General features: G+C 36.4%; 1 protein-coding gene across 6 annotated transcripts in view; it reads right to left on the bottom strand.

The window, feature by feature from the left end:
* Window positions 1-13,567, bottom strand: part of Schip1 (Schwannomin interacting protein 1) — a 459,616-nt gene extending 446,049 nt beyond the window's left edge. For 3 of the 6 annotated variants that reach the window (XM_067100969.1, XM_067100972.1, XM_067100977.1), the window contains exons 1-2: window positions 13,441-13,567; window positions 7,766-7,965 (exon numbers count right to left, since the gene is read on the bottom strand). The gene's annotated coding sequence lies outside the window, so the exon portion shown is untranslated. Of the gene's footprint in view, window positions 1-7,765; window positions 8,204-13,440 lie in introns of all 6 variants that reach the window. The other 3 variants (XM_067100970.1, XM_067100974.1, XM_067100968.1) reach the window with 2 other exon arrangements.
* Between the last annotated feature and the right edge of the window lie 4,917 nt (window positions 13,568-18,484).

Genomic DNA, 18,484 nt, shown 5'->3' with positions numbered 1-18,484 from the left:
AACAGAGATCCAATAAAAATGAGTCAGAATAAAGGAAACAGATCCATTACAACTGATTCATATTAGATGAAAGAAACAGAGATCCATTAAAAATGAATTAGAATAAAGGAAACACAGAACCATTCAAAGTCAGTCAGATCACATTACGGGAACAGAGATCCATTAAAACTGGATCAGAATAGATAAAGGAAACACAGATCCAATGAAACTGAGTCAGTTCTATTCAAAATGAGTCTGTATAATCAAGGAGATACAGATCTGTTAAAATCTGAAATAGAATAGCTTCAAGGTTACCGAAGATAACCTTACCAAAGCTATACAATTATGGAAAAATTTGAGCACTCATAAATCATGCTTGACCTGACAACGTAATCATTGGAAAGGATTGGATTATTAGATCTGGGATTAAAAGCCAAACACTCGGACAGCTGAACCAGTCAGCGGTGTTTACTCGCTGGTTTAAAATCGAAAAAATAACTTTGACTTTGACATAATTATTCTGTCAATTTAAGATTAAAGCATGGGTCAAATTCAAGTTCTTTTAAAGAGCGTTCATCTATTTCTCTATCTGAACTAGATTCAGAATATTTATAGAAATTGTCCTTCAGTATGGATACAAGTTTACAGATGCATCTGAAACTATCATGCCTAACAATTTTCATGTATTAGTCATGTCTAAAACTAGTCCAGCTGCGTCGTTTAGCCGTATAAAAAATAAATGATTTATTCCAGTTATCCCAAAATAAAATATTTTCCTAAAAATCAGATGAATAATGGTTCATTTCATGCCATGCTATCCTAAGCACTAATCAAAGTGACTCATCACAGGATGTCCTAGAACCCAAGATTCGTCCCGGGCTATCCTAAAATCAACGGTGGTTTATCCTCGCCTATCCTGAAAAAGAATCAAAGGTGATTTATCCTAGGATATCCTGAAAACCAATCAAAGATGATTCATCCTCGCTATCCGGAAAAGCAGTTAATGACCATTCATCCTCACTATCTGGAAAAGCAGTTAATGACCATTCATCCTCACTATCTGGAAAAGCAGTTAATGATCATTCATCCTCATCATCCGGAAAAACAGTTAATGATCATTCATCCTCACTATCCGGAAAAGCAGTTAATGATCATTCATCCTCACTATCCGGAAAAGCAGTTAATGATCATTCATCCTCGCTATCCGGAAAAGCAGTTAATGATCATTCATCCCCACTATCCGAAAAAGCAGTTAATGATCATTCATCCCCACTATCCGGAAAAGCAGTTAATGATCACTCATCCAAATCCATCCTTAAAAAAAGTAATTAATGACTGTTTATTGTAGGATATCCTAAAACACAATTTCTAAAGTATAAGTGTCCTACACTGTGCTACAACAGGATGCATTCACGACCTATGTACTACTACAATCTCGTTAACCTCCAAAGGAATATCTGTTCTGTAACATCCCAAAACTCCATTTTTTTTTTTTGCTGTCAGATTCCAGAACGGTCTTACTGTTGTATATTTTTTGTGCGTATTCATTATGCTGTTATTAATAATTATTTTTTTGTGCATATTCGTTATCCTGTTATGGATTTTTTATGCGTATTCATTATACTGTTACGGATTTTTTGAGCGAATTCATTACACTATGACTGATTTTTTTGTGCATACTCATTATACTGTTTCGGGTTTTTTGTGCATATTCATTATCCTGTTATGGATTTTTTGTGCGTATTCATTATACTGTGACTGATTTTTTGTGCGTATTCATTATACTGTTATTGATTCCTTGTGCGTATTCATTATACTGTTATTGATTACTTGTGCGTATTCATTATACTGTTACTGATTTTTTTGTGTATTCATTATACTGTTACTGATTTCTCGTGCGTATTAATTATACTGTTACTGATTTCTTGTGCGTATTCATTATACTGTTACTGATTTTTATGCGTACTCATTATACTGTTACCGATTTCTTGTGCGTATTCATTATACTGTTATTGATTTTTTGTGCGTATTCATTATACTGTTACTGATTTTTTGTGCATATTCATTTTACAGTTATTGATTTCTTTATGCACATTCATTATACTGCCATTGATTTCTTTACTCACATTCATTATACTGCTATTGATTTTTGTGCGCATTCATTATCTGCTGGGCAACGCAGAACAAGAGATGACGTATGAAGAGTTGCACCGAGTCTTGAAAAGCTTCACGGAATAATACTTTTTGAGTGGGTGACGTCTCAAACAACGTTAATTTATCAATATTAATTTAATAACTAATTGCAATCATTTTTTTTTTCACAGGTAACAGGTGAAATCTGAGCACCTATTTCACGCTTGTTACAAGCACTTTTTACAAGAAAGTGTACATAACACAAAGTAAACACTCTTGCATAGGTGAAGTCGCAACCAGTGCTGACTTCTTTTTATTAATTTGATAAATGAATGCAATTTAGTATTCTCTTTTTTTCACAAATAATAATAATAATAATAAAAAAAGATACCCATTATGGGAAACAAGTATACCTATTATCTTTTTGTTATATACACATTTTCACAAATACCTTTTTACAAAAGGTGTAAATAACAAAAGAAAACATACTCACATTCAAACTAACGGGTCCCTTCCTCCTATCAGTAACGATCAAACCCCACCTCACGCAAAGAGAACGACCAGATAAGAATATAATAAAAACAAAAGGCTATTGGAAACAATGATAAGTTACGCATATCAATTTACTTAAGTTTTATCTATTTATTTATTAATCTTTTAATTCTTTTTTTTTTTGTTTTTAATAAGCAATCTCCTCTTCTATTTTGATGATGTACTTACATTTTTTTATTATCTGTTTATTTATCAATTTAACTTTTCTTTTTTAATAAGCGATCTATTCTTTCTGTATTTCCCTTTAGCTTCTGTTACATCTTTCTAATGAACACCATAGTCTTTGGAAGCTTCAATTTCAAGTCAGTGGTCCCTGTGGTGGGCTTGTTCCATATGAATAGGGTTCACGTTCTGAATAATAATAATAATAATAATAAAATAATAATAATAATAATAATAATAATAATAATAATAATAATAATAATAATAATAATAATAGCATTCTTTGGAAGCTTGAATTTCAAGTCAATGGCCCCTGTGGGCTTGTTCCACATGAATTGGGTTCATGTTCTGAATAATAATAATAATAATAATAAATTCCACATGAAGAGGGTTCATCTTCTGAATAATAATAATAATAATAATAATAATAATAATAATAATAATAATAATAATAATGTTCCACATGAATAGGGTTCATCTTCTCAGTAATAATAATAATAATAATAATAATAATAATAATAATAATAATAATAATAATAATAATAACAGAAGAAGAAGAAGAAGAAGAAGCGACTGAGACAAGAAGGAATGGCGGTAACCAATCTCTCTTTCTCTCTCTCTCTCTCTCTCTCTTAACAAGATGAGATAAGGTTTTTATCAGCTGATAAAAGTTAATACGGGCTTAGAAGAAGAGCAATTAGCATCCCACGCATCAACATGGCATCAGTGTCCCAAAACTTGATGAAAACGATTGCATAAATCAATCTGATTATCTGCATCTAGGAGTTTCAATATCCAGGGATATCAAATAAATTTTGCCCTTCCCTTTGAATATAGGCGATTCGTGGGTCGTTTGAAGGCTGTCAGAATGTGAGAAACTATATTGTGAGTGCACATACATACATACATACAAATACGTACATACAAACATGCACACATATTCATACGCACACACATATATACATATATATAGATAGACAGATAGATAAAATGATACACACGCACACACATACATACATACATACATACATACATACATACATACATACACATATATATATATGTATTTATATATATATGCATATAATATATATATATATATATATATAAATATATATAATGTGACTGTCGCAACCCGATTTAAAAAGGATACACGGCTAGCAACCACATACCAAAGCAATTACTAAACACCGGAAGGCTCACACATCCTGGAACGATCCTTTCCTGAGATGAGTAAGCTTATAAAAAAAAAAAAATATATATATATATATATATATATATATATATATATATATATATATATATATATATATATATATATATATATATATATATATATATATATATATATATATATATCACCTTCGGTCACTTTCCCTAGAGGGGTGGCGGCTGCATACGATGTTAACCTTTCAGCCCTCAGCTAGTTGTTTGGAAGGATGAGTCTGCTAGCCTTATCGCTTCTCTATCCTACCACCCACCACAGTTAACCAACACCAGGTACATAATTCAGTACTTAACATAACAGAGGCAATATGGGTTATAGAAAACGCGTTCAAAGACTTCCTCTACCTTCCCATACATCCCGACGGATCGAATCCCGGTTTCTCGCTGGTGAGGCGAAGTTTTTAGCACCTGTCAGAGCGCCACTTCTCGCATTGAACGACTGGAATCCTCTTCCTGCTACCGATTTTTCCTGATTCCTATAATCTTCCTCTCCAAGAAGCTGCGAGACCTACCTCTTCCTTCGTGGGTAATCCCAACCCTTTTCCTACCTTTCTTTTGCTTTATCCGGGCCAGGGCTAGAAAAGGATGTTAGGTTGGTAAATAGTCAAAAGAATATACTCGACCCCATCCACAGGAAAACGTCAGATTCGAAGGAAAATAAAGCGTTCGATCAGGAATTCCGGTTTGTTAAAAAAAAAAAAAAAAAATCCCTACTTCAAAGCCTCTGGGATCCACACTCCGCATAACTCGGAAAATACAGCGACCGGATAAGTCTCCGAAACAATGTGAAAAATCTGTCCAACGTGAAGGGAAGTAAAGAAATATGAAAGGTTTCTTTGCCGGAGTGATGTTACCGAGAAGGGGGCACAAACTGGAATCTTAATTATGGAAATTGATTTATATTTTATTTTGTCTACGAGGGAAGGTTTAGTCTCATGTCAGAGACAGGTAGAAACTGATTGGCTGTCTGACTGATTATATAGGAATAGAGGAGGAATATAGAATTTAGGCCAAAGGCCAGGCGCTGGGACCTATGAGGTCATTCAGTGCTGAAAGGGAAATTGATAGTAAGAAGGTTTGAAAGGTGTAACAGAAGGAAAACCTTCCAGTTGCACTATGAAACAATTGTCAGAAGAGAGTGGAAAGTAAGATGGAAGAAAGTACATGAAAGGAGGTACAGTAAAAGGAAACAAAGGGGTTGCAGCTATGGGCCGAAGAGAAGCTGCAAAGAACCTTAAGTAATGCCTACAGTGCACCGCTCGTGAGGTGCACTAACGGCACTACCCCCTTACGGGGAATTATATATGAACTAGAATTGGAATATAAAATTTAGGCAAAAGGCCAAGCACTGGGGCCTATAAGGTCATTCAGTGCTGCAAGGGAAACTGACAGTAAAGAAGGTTTGAAAGGCGTAACACGAAGAAAACCTCGCAGTTACATTGTGAGACAATTGTTAGAAGAGGGTGTAAAGTAAGATGAAAGGAAAAGAATACGACCGGAGGTACAGTCAAAAAGGAATGAAAGGGGTTGCAGCAGACTGATTTAAAAAAAAAATTTTTATAATTCGTTAATTGTAGAATAAACATTGGTGGGGCAGGGGAGGAAGGCTTTGAATTAGAGAAATATCACAAAAGCATTTATAATTTGGAGCTTAATCTTATTTCAAAGAAAAGCAATGGCTGATTAATTACTGTTAGAGCGATTTGATTATATATATTGGAGTCACAGCAACACATCAGTCAAAGGTTCTTCGGGGTAGAGGGAGAGGGTCAAGGGTTGAGGAGTTGCAAAAAAATGTCGAGAACACCTTTTCCGAAATATTAGTCTTAATTGACTGATTTGATTAGACAATTTGACGTCACAATGAAACGTGACCTGCTGAAAACTTTCGATTAGAAGCTACTGTAATACGGTAGTTACTATTAATACATCCAGGCTTACACGTAGTGTTTATGCTTAACTCGTATGTCACTATTAAAGGGTATGGTCAGTACTTGGACGGGTCATCAGCAAGATATGAGTCTCTGACGATACCTAGGCAAGCGCCTCATGCCCTTCCCTTCTTATGAGCGTCCCATCACAATCACCTAGTGCGTAATTCAATGCTTAGAGCAACAGAGGTTTAAAGGGTTTATAACCAACTACCTTTATCCCCCGCCCTCGAACAAGAGTAAAACATGGGACTTCTGGGTTAGTATGTCTATATATATATATATATTAGTATGTATGTATATATATATATATATATATATATATGTGTGTGTGTGTGTGTGTGTGTGTGTGTGTGTGTATGTGTTGCGTGTGCATGTGTATGTATACGCCAGCAGATATACATTAACTTAAAGACGCATTACGGAGCGTAAAGGCGCAATCATATTTCAAGAAGAAAGACCACGCCAGGCATAAGAGTTATATGACGTGACATTTCCAACTACGGGCGTGTCCACACTACACAGAAACATGTCCTTAACATATGTCGGCTACTTACAGCATACCTATCACAAACATGTTGAAGACAAGTCTACGACCGTAAGTTGGATAAACATATGAAGCGCTGGTGTAAAGTACCAATAATAATTCGTTGACTCGTATTCAACTAGTTTGTGACGCGTGCGGTAAGTTGATGACATGTGTTTATGAAATGTCTTGCTGCAGTGTGGACGCACCTTAACTCAGGTGTCGAAAGCCACATAAAACAGTTATATTAAACAAAGCGTGACCACTTTCACCTCAAGGTTTGGAAGCAGGGGAACTGATCAGTGACTTCTGGTGCATCATGACAACTGACCCAAAAATCCAAGCGGTAATCAACATTTTGATTATGAAGACAACGGAAGGATGGCCCACTCGAGTGATGATGCTCATGGTGTGCGCACAACGCAGGAGTAATCTGACGTACTTTAAGCGAGCGAGACGCTGATGCAAGAAATATTTTTTTGAATATTAATAACAAGAATCACGACGATGATGCTAATAATAATAATAATAATAATAATAATAATAATAATAATAATAATAATAATAATGTGTAATACAAATCCACTATTATATAGTAAATAATGTTACATCGTAATGTATTTACTATATAATTTTGGTTTTTATTTTTGTTTTTCACGAAACTGTGACTCTCTTAGCAATAATAATAATAATAATAATAATAATAATAATGTAGACGACTTCATTGATATACCAACCACCTCAAAAACAGTCACGACAATAAATGAGATAACCAGCATTATACAAGTTATACATTCATAACAATATAAATGATGAATCTGATGATATGCACACAACCATAACATACAAAATCAACAAGACAACAACATCCCCTGCTGGCCAGACATCTCGAAAATAGCCAATATAGTATCTAAAACCAACATAATTATACATTCATGATAATAATGATGAATTTGATGATAAAAAACATTCATAATAAACAAAATCAGCAACAATAACATTATGAACCGAACTTGAGTAACACATTCATGATTATAACGAAGATGACTTTGATGATACAAACATTCAGAATAAACAAAATCAACAACAATAACGTTATAAACCCAACTTACGTGATGCATTCATGATAATACCGCTGATGAATTTGATGATACAAACATTCACAATCAACAAAATCAACAAAAAAAAAAACAACAACAGCAACCTTCAAGAACACAACCTGATAAAAAAAAAACAAAAAACAAACAGCACCTACCTTATTCGAAGGGGGACTCGCGAGAAAAAAAAGACGTCGATTCTACTTTCGCCTTTGAAAGCTGATCTAGATGCCCAGTCCTCGTCTGAGCCTCGCTATCCTGTTTGCTTGCTTTCTTGCTCTCCGTCTGAGCAGCCTGGAAATGGCTTTCAAGCAGGCAGGCAGGCAGGCAGGGGACTCTGAGCTCTCGGAGGCGAAGCCTGGAGGAGGAGGAGGAGGAGGAGGAGGCGATGAGAGGCGGTCTTTAGCAGGAGATGCTTTTGTGCATAATTTATATCACACGCAATACCGCTAATGGAGCTTCGTCTTCTTCCGGAATTCATCCATAACACAGACAGACAGACAAACAGACAAACACGCGCACTCACTTTTCTTATGCTTCCTCCTCTTATTCTTCTTCTCTCTCTTCTTTCCCCTCTTCTTCTTCTTCTCTTCGCCCTGGATCAAAATGCGAGGAGAAAAATGGGAAAGAGGTTAGAGAAAAAGGAGGTACAATGAACTTTAGCGACGCGTGTTTGTTTATTTTCAACTGTTGCGAGTAATTCATTCTTTCTTCATACTTACATAAGTGCATGCATACCTTTGTAAAATTAGAGATTACTTAGAAATAATAATAATAATAATAATAATAATAATAATAATAATAATACTAATATTATTAGGAAAAGGTCCTTCTTTAATACAGGTTTTGTTAAACAAAATGGCAGCTTCAACAGCATTTATTTTATATAGTAAACGCTAAAATTCGCCTTAACAATTGCTTTTCTTGCGCTGGAATGGTTGCAATCAATTGACCGCCATTCATTTCCGGTGGTTTAGTGATGTGTAGGAGGTAGTAGTTCTCGTGGGGTGTCGACTAGTTTCGCCCTTCTCGTTAGGGCATCATTCAGGACAGGATCGCAGGATGCAATGGCTGTAATGCGTGGATTTTTCATCTTTTATCCGTGCCTGTTGGTTCGTGGAGTTAGTCGCTTCATTTTCATTGGCTATCCGGCCGTGACGTCATCGGAAAGGCGGCTCCTGATTGGCTGTCTTCTCCTCGATCTAAGCAATTGATAAGACGAATTGCGCGTTTACCATATAAAATAAATGCTGTTGAAACTGCCATTTTGTTTAATAATAATAATAATAATAATAATAATAAAAGGGGAAGTAGAATATGGAGTTGGTTATGTTCCCAATAGTTATTTTAATATCGGTTGCACTTCCTATTCTCGAATGATCCAGATTCCAACAGAAATTTTTGGTTTTATTCTTCAATTTCCCGGAGGACAATTGCCCCAAATGACCTCTGCCTTCTCCTAGCCCTTGGGATTCCAATTATCCTGCTCTAAAAGTCATGGAATATAGCCTAGGCCAAAGGCCAAGCACTGGGACCTATGAGGTCATTCAGCGCTGGAAAGGTGTAACTGGAGGAAAGCCTCGCAGTTGCACTATGAAACAATTCTTAGGAGAGGGCGGACAGCAAGATGGAAGAAAGATAATAAGAATGGAAGTACAGTAAAAGGAATGAAAGGGGTTGCAGCTAGGGGCCGAAGGGACGCTGCAAAGAACCTTTAGTAATGCCTACAGTGCACCCAATGAGGTGCACTGATGGCACTACCCCATACGGGGATCCTGCTCTAAAACACCTCTAATTCTTCTCTGATCCTAGAGTCCTATTACGTCCTTCAACTTTGCGAAAGCGAGTTTGTGATTTTACACTGGGATAGGCGTGGAGCCCCAATCGGATTCGGAATTTATCGGTTTTGTAGCGTTTTTAAAATATATATATCTATATATACCATCTACTTTCCTTTTTTAATGCCATTCATCTTGTGGAACCTAAAACGAGATATCAAGCAACTGGGCCTGCCCCAGTCTCATCATTTTCATATTATTTCATTTCCTACCCTTCCTTCCCAAATCGCTAAACCAACAGACCATGCTCCGTCTACCAAGCAACTGGCTTGTTTATACCCCACGCAGGATGAAAGCTGAACTATTCGCCAAGATAATAAAAATATTATTACTAAAATAAAACTAATATCATTAGTCAAATGATGAACCCTATTCATATGAAACAAGCCCTCAGGGGTCATTGACCTGAAATTCAAGCTTCCAAAGAATATGATGTTCATTAGAAAGAAGTAACAGAAGATAACGGGAAATACAGAAAGAAGAGATCACTTAATACGTTAAAAAGAAAAATAAATCAACAAATTAATATATAAACAGAAAAAAAATTTAAGTAGTAAAGTATGACTTGTTGCCTTTCAAGCGTTAATTCTGAACTGACAGATGATTTCTAGGTACATAATCTGTATCCCATTGGACCTATGAATTCTCGAAATCTCCAACTTCCTCTGTTTCCCAACGGATAGAATATCTTACGTAGAATACTCAGCATTAGGAAATAAATTCATCGACTAAAAGAAACGTCACAGAAACGGCATTCAATACGAGAATGAAACGGAGCATTTCATGAGACGAACATCCTTTACGTTCTCCGACGAACTCCCTCCAGGAGAGCATTGCATATTTATGCTTATAAAAGATGCATGTGGAGTCGTGGTGAAGAGCAGAGAGAGAGAGAGAGAGAGAGAGAGAGAGAGAGAGAGAGAGAGAGAGAGAGAGAGAGAGAAGAGAATCTTCAGAAAACCTTCATCCACGGGAAGTGAAACTGACGCCATAATTTCTCGTAAGCGCTGCGACAAACTTACGTTTGGAATGAATGTGCGCGCGTGTTCGAAGATTCATGAGCGTGTGGAAACATTCTGTCACGAGAGAGAGAGAGAGAGAGAGAGAGAGAGAGAGAGAGAGAGAGAGAGAGAGAGAGAGTCGTTAAAATGTTCTCCTGCCGCAATGTGGTATGTTAAAAGGAAAGTGCGTGCTGGAATACCAGTAAAACTCAAATGAGATGGTTTGATGCCACCAGCACTTGAATGGATGAATAAATAAATATATATATATATATATATATATATATATATATATATATATATATATATATATATATATATATACGAATAAATATCTAAATAATTAAGTAAATAAGTAAATAAATAAATAAATAAATAAATAAATAAATAAATAACGCCTTATCCCCTTCGACAGGTATCTCCAGATGGTAATTAACCTTTTGATCCTTCACTCGCATTGCTGCGCCCCACAGCAGTCAACTAACCATAAGGTACCTTATTCACACTGCTTATGTCACATGGGCCCTGATAATGTTGTTGATAATCGAAGATGTATGTAATTTCTTGAAGAGTTTACCCACTTATGCTGTTCCTTAAATGAGTCTGCGACTTGCAACAAACTTAGAAGTCTGGCACAAGCAGCAATGAGCCACAGAGTGGAAAAGCAAAACGATGCAGAAGTGATGTAAACCAATTCTGAGAAAACAACGACCACAAAACACTCGCGTGAAAAACAACTCACACGAAAGTTAAGCAATTAGGCCTAATGCCATTCTAAGGCGTATAGGAATCGGTTAACACATTTATTTCCTCTTTTATTCTATGCGTATTGTTTCCTGTCTTATAATTATGACTTCTGTTCGTATCCATTTCCCTACCGCCATTAAAATGAGTAACGTAGGGTTCCATATTTTGGCGCAAAGTAAGGACGTTTACACCAAAATATGAAGGTCTGCTCGTTCTCGTAAGACGTGTGAGAGCTCGTTAATTTACTGTTATTCACACGAAATACAGCGCCGGTTTATAAGTGTACAAGCTGTTGCAACGGATGAACGATTAATTAGCGTGCTAGATCAACTAAAAATGGATGTTCATTATCACTCGCACACCTGTGAACTTGAAAAATACTACGGTTTATTTGTATCTGAGTCGAACACATTATCTGGTGCACTGTACGTAGTTGCAGGGTGGAAAAATGAGTGGGTTTACGCTTTAGTGGCCGTACGAAGTCAATCGAGTAGTTCAGTTGTTTACAGTGACTTGCTTGTGTTGGGTCGCAATCAAGGGCCAGGAGAGGCATTGGGCTACCAACCTCATCCAAAAAATACCGTACCCGTTTGTTTTTACCATTATCCAGCCCGGGCTAAACTCGCTCATCACAAGCCACTATAAACATATAAGCAGACTGAAAGTACCTCGGTCTAAGCTTTTTGACGGTGTAGGCTATAACGTACCAAGTTGGAATTTGCCCTCCCGACTCTCTCTTATATTACATTCGTTTTTAACAGTAGGATCTTTTAGCGATAGGCGTTGCCATAAGTGTGAGGACATCAAGAACCATAAAGATACCTATGGTCGCCATCTTGCAACCAAATGTCGGTAACTTTGAGCGGGAAGAACAGACTCTTTGATACGTTCCCAACCGACGACGCTAGGTCTATCATACTATTCAGTATAATGAAAGTATGATTGACTAATCCTAATAAAATTGCATACTATAGCATACTAGGCAGGCTTTAATTCGTAAAGCTAAAATTAAGAGTTTTAGCATAGGCTAGGCCTAGACTGTAACAAGTAAGATAGTAACTGTTTTTGACCCAACTCTACGGAAAACTTTTAACATCCCTATAAGCATAATACTAAATGATAAATTTATTTACGGATCGAACAATGGAATATAAAGTTTGGGCCAAAGGCCAAGCACTGGGTCCCATGAGGTCATTCAGAGCTGAAAGGGATGTTGAGAGTAAAAGGTTTGAAAGTTGCAAAAGGAGGAAAACCTCGCAGTTGCACTATGAAGGGTCGCTGCAAAGAGCCTTAAATAATGCCTAGAGTGCACAGCAGGAGGTACACTGACGACACAATCCCCTACGGAAACAGAATCAATAAAAAAAAAGTTTATTTTCAACAAAAGCCATTAGGACCTTGTGACGTCACGAGCACCATCTGGTCCCATTGCTACTTATGCTATATACGCTATATAAAAGTGTTAAGTGTTCTGCACAAAGGTTTCATCCATGATTCCACATTGAAATTCCTTGTCTCCCAAAACTTCCAAAACGAATGAAACAAAGGTAAAAGGGGAAACTGTACGGGAACTAGGCCTACGAAAGGTGGAAACTCGGCTAGGCCTATGTATCTTTGATAGGCCTACCATTAATATATTAAGCCAGGCATTTGGAGAATAGAAATATAACAACTTACACCGTATTTCCATTAAAACTTTTGATTCTGAAATATTTCGATATTGTTATGAAAAGCAATATCAGTCTAACTGATATTATGTTATATATGCATCAGTTTACGAAGTTGTAAATACAAAACTTCAATTTTAATCAAAACATGAATTAACAAACATAATGGCATGATTGTTTATCAAACCAGACTTGTTTAAAATATTAATTAATAATAAATTAATACATAAATGCTTAGCACATTCTTAGAGGGAAATTTGGCGTTAGGCCTATGTAGGATGTTCATCCACAACTGTATACTATGAATGTGGCAGTGACCGTTATTTTGTTTGTTTCTTTGAAGCCGTCCCTCTAAGAATGAAAGAATAGATGTTGACAAAAGAAAAAGACAAAATATACATAAACAATTTTCGTGCAAACTATAAAAATCAACAAACTAAAGAAGACCCATCTCCAGCACGCGCCGTTCCAAACAACCAAAAAGTTCTCTGGAAAACCAGGAGCTAACAACGACGATGGCTCGCTTCTGGAAGCAAAAGACAAACATATAAAACCATGAAATAACTCAATCTGTTATTACCGAGGGGAAACGAGGTCACCTCACGTCCTGCAAGGCGGTTGTTGTAAATCCCACAAAGTTGAGACACGCACGACGCCGGAACGCGCGACGACACACTTCCAGAGCCACCAACAGCCTAAGCTACACTGACTGTTTAAAAGCGGGGGCGCGGGTCTGGAATACTTCATTCCCGGTCTCTCAAAGAAAACGAGTATTGCTTCTCCCCAAAACCTTTCCTTAGTTCTCGTTCTTTCGTTTTTTTTTTTTTTTTTCCTTCCTTCTCGTGGCTTTGAAGAGCGTTGTTCATTTTTTTTGAATACCTGAGGCTTTGGGGACGGTCTTGAGTCACACTGGGTGGGATTTGACACGTTCGTTATTAAGCGGAAGGGCTTGGCTTTAGTGAAACATTATTTTTCGTGATATCGAAATCTTTCTCTCTTCGAGGCTTCCTTACTAGAAATTCCCTTTGACTTTTAACTGAAGCAGGAATTTTTCATTGACTGCCTTTGAAAGTTTAGGAGGACGTGATTATTATATATATATATATATATATATATATATATATATATATATATATATATATATATATATATATATATATATATATATATATATTCCGTTTAAACAAAAGCTTCCAAAGTTTGTTGCAAGATTCAGTGACGCCATTTCTACCGAACTTACGCTGGAAACTCCTTTTTCATCTGGGCTTGAGACAGTCTCATACGGAAATATGACGCAAAGCCAGTGGTCTCGCGTCTCCCTCTCGTTAGGCATGGAAACTGGTTCTCTTCTGTCCCACCTGAAGCAGAAATTTTTAAATTTAAAAAGTATTTGTTTGTTTTTGTTTTTTTGCAAGGAGATAAAGGCACAAGAAATGTCAGAAAAGAAGAGGAATAATAGATATGGAGAGGTGAAATACAAAACGAGAGAGAGAGAGAGAGAGAGAGAGAGAGAGAGAGAGAGAGAAACAAAACACCGAGGAAGAAAAGTAGCTAAAAACTGAATAAATATCACACAAAAAGAGAGAGAGAGAGAGAGAGAGAGAGAGAGAGAGAGAAACAAAAAACCGCGAACGGAAAGGTAGCTAAAAACTGAATAAATATCACAAAACGAGAGAGAGAGAGAGAGAGAGAGAGAGAGAGAGAGAGAGAAAGAGAAAAATAAAAAAAATAAAACCGTGAACGAAAAGGTAAGCTAAGAACTGAATAAAAAAGACGAGAGAGAGAGAGAGCAAAATAATAACAAAAAACGTGAACGAAAAGGTAAACTAAGAACTGAATAAAAAAAAAAAAAGCAAAAAAGAGGTCGAAACAAAAGACGCAAGACCAAGAAAACAAAAGAATGTTGAAGCTGGCCGTATTTCGAAAGTCACTTTTATATTCAACTTCATTTTTTTCTATTTTGCCCGAAGAACCGAGATTAGCCATTTCCCGGAGACATCTTCTGAATAATAATAATAATAATAATAATAATAATAATAATAATAATAATAATAATAATAATAATAATAATAATAATAATAATAATTAAAGATAAATCTATGCAGATTCCCTAAATCTGTCTGAACAGATTTATATTTAAATATATGTACATATACATAACTTTGGATTTGTTTCTCCATCTTAAGACTCATGCTACTTTGAGTATTTTTTAATTGAATAATAATAATAATAATAATAATAATAATAATAATAATAATAATAATAATAATAATGATAAAATTTTTTATAAGATACTAGTTGGGAGGAAACACCATAATTTGTGTTAAAGATTCTATAGTAAAAAGAAATTCTGAGTCTTATAATTGTAAATCATATCTTAGCGCAAAGGGGAGTTTGCGCCAAAAATGCATTTTGTAAAAAAAAGTAAAAAATGCGCCGAAGTTTCTTCGGCACAGTCAAGTTTTCTATACAGCCGCTACAGCGTATAATCAAGGCCACCGAAGATAGGTCCATCTTCCGGTGGTCTCGGTCTAATGCGCGGCCCATGTAACTTTAACCACGGCCTGGTGGTGGCATGTCCTATATCGTTGCCAGAAGCACGATTATGGCTAACTTTAACCTTAAATAAAATAAAAACTACTGGAGGCTAGAAGGCTGCAATTTGGTATGTTTGATGATTAGAGGGTGGATAATCAACATAACAATTTGCAGCCCTCTAGCCTCAGTAGCTTTTAAGATCTGACGGCGACAGAAAAACGCGGACAGAAAAAAGTGCAGACGGACAGACAAAGCCGGCACAATAGTTTTCTTTTACAGAAAACTAAAACAATATTTGTGCTTCTAAAGATCAATGTATAATAATACATTTATCCCAGCTTAGGTCAACTGTTCATGTCTACGTGTACTCATGATGTACTTTGATTTTTTTAGTACTATCATGCCTCACCCTCGTGGGATCTAACTCGGGTTTCTTGCAGCTAAGGCTGGGTTGGTAACCAATGAGCAACAGGCATTATTATTATTATTATTATTATTAGGACGTTAATTGTTTCAGTTAATTATTATTATTATTATTAAATTATTATTATTATTATTATTATTATTTTTATTATTATTAAAGCATTCCAGTGAAATCTGCAGAAAGGTTTTTCAGAACAGAATTTTCATGCGTGATTAATAATAATAATAATAATAATAATAATAATAATAATAATAATAATAATAATAATAATAATAATAACATTTTTTCAACACTTCAATTCCCGGAGCCTCTACTATACCAAAAAATCGTTCTTGCGCGCACCCAAAACAAAAAACAAAACAAAAAATAAATAAATAAATAAATGGAAAATATTTTTAGTTTGAAATAAAAAAACACTATTTTCTCGAACAAAAACAATGGCATTGTCGAAACGTGTCACGTATCATACGGTTTACACTAGAAGAGAACTCGTATATACTACTCCCGTCCAGGAATACTTTTAAATAAAAATGTACGTGTATAACTACAAGACTGCCAATGTCTCCATCGGGCATTGCTGCTCTCTCTCTCTCTCTCTCTCTCTCTCTCTCTCTCTCTCTCAGGAGGTTTCCGTCTTTAGTACTGTATTTTCAGATAATTGCTCTAAAACAAAGCCCATTTCAGAGTCTATTAAAGAGTAGACCCAATAGAATTCTCTCTCTCTCTCTCTCTCTCTATCTCTCTCTCTCTCTCTCTCTCTCTCTCTCTCTCTCTCTCTCTCTCTCTCTCTCTCTCTCTGTGTGTGTGTGTGCTTCGGTTTTGGGTACTATATTTCCAGATATTTATTCCGCATCAATACAGATCTCACTTCCGAGTCTAATAAGGAGTAGACGCACTGGCGTCGTTTCTCTCTCTCTCTCTCTCTCTCTCTCTCTCTCTCTCTCTCTCTCTCTCTCTCTCTCTCTCTCTCTCTTGAGGCTTCTGCCCTGGGAAGATACTTTATTTTCGGACATTTATTTTGCATTAACACAAATCTCACTTCGGAGTCTAATAAGGAGTAGACCAAATGGAGTTATCTCTCTCTCTCTCTCTCTCTCTCTCTCTCTCTCTCTCTCTCTCTCTCTCTCTCTCTCTCTATTTATCAATCTTCGGATATTCATTTTGCATTAATACTCACTTCAGTTCTAATAAGGGGCCAAATGGAATCAATCTCTCTTCTCTCTCTCTCTCTCTCTCCGTAGGCTCTCTATTTATCAAATGGGTAGAAGTACCCTGTTCAGGGCCTTCACTCTTATGTCGTTCCGTTATACCTCCTTATCTCAAGTATCTTCCTACCTCTTCTTCTTCCCCTTCTTCTTCTTCTTCTTCTTCTTCTTCTTCTTAGCTTAATCCCCTAGTCGGGGTCGCCGTTTTTAATGAGGTTTTCCCAGCGGCTCATTTCATAAATAGCTCGGCAGATATTTTACGAAGCGACGCCTCTTCTGTCCATACGAGGGTCTTCCTACCAAAAAAAAAATAAAAAAAAAAAAAAAAAATATATATATATATATATATATATATATATATATATATAATAATAAACAAAAACAGTTTGTAAAAATGGCGTATCGTGTGGAAATGAAAATCCGGATTCCGCATGTATTAATCCCTGAAGAGATGATGAAAGAGAAAACAGCGAGAATAAATGAGAGGAAACTATACAATCAACATCAAACAAAAGCGCTATGGCTACGTTCTGCGCTTCGTTAAGCGAATTCGGGAGGATTTAATCACTTAAGTAAAATGGGAACCCGATCGGTACTTAATTGAAACTGAGGGACGGCTCGCTGTTACGGGGCGGAGAAGGGTGGGTTGTATTTGGGGATCGTCGTCGGATGGATGCGGTGAGGGGGATTGTATTTGGGGGTCAGGGGGTTGTCGTCCAGCGATGGCCGGTAATAAAGTCACAGGGAAAAAAAGTCACAATTTTGACTAGGAAAAAAGTCACAATTTTGGCTAGGAAAAAAAATCACAGGAAAAAGTCACAGGAAAAAGTCACATTAATTTATGGTGGCCGGTAATAAGTCACAGGGAAAAAGTCACAATTTTGGCTAGGAAAAAAGTCGGGGAAAAAGTTATGAAGTCACAGGAAAAAAAGTCACACTTTTGGCTACGAAAAAAAGTCACAGAAAAAGGTCACATTAATTTATGGTGGCCGGTAATAAAGTCTCGGGGGAAAAATTCGCAATATCTCTATGGGGCCATTATCTTTTCGATATTTACAGTCTTTTGTTTATGTTTATACGGAAATCCCCGACGGGTTTGTACTAAACACGCCGCAAAGGTGGATACATACCGGGTTAAAACCCTTGGGAGTCACTAACTAGGAAAGATTATAGTGACTTTTTTTCCCTGTGACTTTTTTACCTGGATTCCGTCCAGCAAGGGGTGGATTTAGGCTGAGATCACAAAGGGGTGCAGGTAAGGATTAGGAGCCACTAGGATCCCTTAGGGTGGAAAGAAATGATACAGTTGTGAGACTAATAAACTAATTGAATTCTCTTGAATTCACTTAAATAAATTACCGAGTACTCGTGGTCTAGTGGTTAGGACTTTCACCTCGTCACCCGGAGGTCCCAAGTTCGATTTCCCAAGGTCATGCTCAGCAACCAAGTAACTCAGG

This window comes from Macrobrachium rosenbergii, chromosome 56, assembly GCF_040412425.1.
Source record: "Macrobrachium rosenbergii isolate ZJJX-2024 chromosome 56, ASM4041242v1, whole genome shotgun sequence".
In the NCBI taxonomy this organism is placed as follows: domain Eukaryota; kingdom Metazoa; phylum Arthropoda; class Malacostraca; order Decapoda; family Palaemonidae; genus Macrobrachium; species Macrobrachium rosenbergii.
The sequence above is the reverse complement of the archived record's forward strand: the minus strand, read 5'-3'. Positions and strand labels throughout refer to the sequence as shown.